The sequence below is a fragment of the Humulus lupulus genome, chromosome 3 (assembly GCF_963169125.1).
Source record: "Humulus lupulus chromosome 3, drHumLupu1.1, whole genome shotgun sequence".
Taxonomy (NCBI): Eukaryota; Viridiplantae; Streptophyta; class Magnoliopsida; order Rosales; family Cannabaceae; genus Humulus; species Humulus lupulus.
In genome coordinates this window covers 54,378,844-54,380,763 of record NC_084795.1, presented here as the reverse complement: position 1 = coordinate 54,380,763, position 1,920 = coordinate 54,378,844, and the positions used below count along the sequence as shown (strand labels likewise).

Sequence of the window (1,920 nt, the reverse complement as noted above, 5' to 3'; positions counted from 1 at the left end):
CAATATCCCTAGGCTTTTTGGTGCAATGGTCAGCAAGCTGTAGCACAACAAATGTTGGCTTCATTTCTCCAAGACTGAGTTGCGAGTATACAGAGTAAGGCATGAGATTTACACTCGCGCCAAGATCAAGTAAGGCTTGGATGACTTCATGGGTCTCAATTTGGCATGAAATGGTGGGACAATCGGGATCTTTGTATTTTGGCTGTGTCTTTTGTTCAATCACTGCACTCATTTGCTCAGTCAAGAAAGCAGTCTTCTTGACATGGGGCTTCCTTTTTGCAGTGCATAGATCCTTAATTATTTTGGCATAAGTGGACACTTGTTTTATAATGTGAAGCAAAGGAAGATTAACCTTCACTTGTGTCAAGTGCTCAAGGATTTCAACTCGGTTATCAGGAAGTTTTCCAACAGGTTTCAACGCCCGGGGAAATGGTAATTTTGGAGAGGCATTGAGTGGTGGATTTTTGGGAATGACTTTTGGAGTAATGGGAGAGTTGGATTTCATGGGTGGGTCTTGCAAAGTTTTACCGCTTCTAGTCATGATGGCATTTCTTTCCTTGACATTTTGATCATTAGAATTTGAAGATTGGGCCATGTGTTGGCCTTGCACATTGAATTTTAGTTGGGAAGGAAGTTTTGCCTTTTCTAGAATGACCAAGGATTCAGTCAATTTTGAGAATCGACATTTCATTTCCTTGATTTCTTCCATCATTTGGCGATTTGGTTTGGATTGTTCCTCTATGAATGCATGAAGGGTATTCTCGAGAGAGCTTCGTTGTGGATGAGCATTATATTGAGGTGCAGAATACGCCTTTGATGGTTGAACTTGTTGTTCATTTCTCCATTGGCCTCCAGTCGTGTGAGCTTGGTTGGAATCTCTCCAACTGAAATTTGGGTGGTTTCTCCAACCAGAGTTGTACGTATGGGAGAATGGCGTGTTATATACCTCTAAGGCATTGCATTGCTCCTCATAAACCCCCCCTCATTTCATTAAAAGCTAAGAAGTCCTTAGCTAAATGCTTTGTTCCTCCACAAACAAAGCAAGGTTCTTGTGGTTCCACTTGAGCAATCATGTGTGGTTTTTGGCCATTTTTCATCATTAATACCTCAAAATGCTTTTTCAAAGCTTCGAGTTGGGTCTTAACACTATCCTCTTCTCGAAGTTAATAAATCCCAGATGGTTTGTGTCAGTTGGTGCTATCAGTAACACTTGGACCAGTCCAAGTGTGAGATTTTTTTGCGGTTTCTTCGAGATATTCAAGAGCATCGTGTGGCTCTTTTTCGGGGAATTCACCATTGCATAGCATTTCTACAAATTGGCGCTCATGACTCGTGAGGCCTTCATAGAAGTAATTGACCAAACGCCAATTCTCATAACCATGGTGCAGACACTGATTCAACAGATCTTTGAATCTTTCCCAGACTTGATAGAATGTTTCATTGTCCTTTTGGGAAAATGTGGAAATCTGTCGTTTTAGACTGTTGGTCTTATGGCTAGGGAAATGTTTCAGAAAGAAAGATTTGGTCATTTCCTCCCATGTTCCAATAGACCTAGGTCTCAAAGAGTATAACCATCTTTTGGCTTTGTCCTTACAGGAGAAAGGGAAGAACTTCAGTCGCACAAAATCGGCATTTTCTGCTCGGTTATAGAACGTGGCTACTACCTCCTCGAATTCTCTGATATGCACATATGGGCTTTCATTTTCCATTCCATGAAATGTGGGCAAGAGTTGAATCATGCCAGGTTTAAAGTCTAATGCGAGCATATTAGGAAGGAAGATAATGCATGAACGCGTGGAAGTGCGAGTAGGATGGAGTGTAGTCATTGAGAGTTCTTGGTTGGATTTCATCATTGCGAGCCATTGTGAATGGATTATTATCAGCTAAAGTTTGTGGAGAAGCAAGAATGGTGGAAGGAGT

The 1,920-nt window shown here is 41.4% G+C and overlaps 1 non-coding gene across 1 annotated transcript; it reads left to right on the top strand.

Moving 5' to 3' along the window:
• Positions 1–1,375: 1,375 nt before the first annotated feature.
• LOC133828202 (small nucleolar RNA R71) lies at positions 1,376–1,481 on the top strand. The gene has a single exon (XR_009890836.1). It is a non-coding gene; the product is annotated as a small nucleolar RNA R71 (small nucleolar RNA).
• Positions 1,482–1,920: the final 439 nt, after the last annotated feature.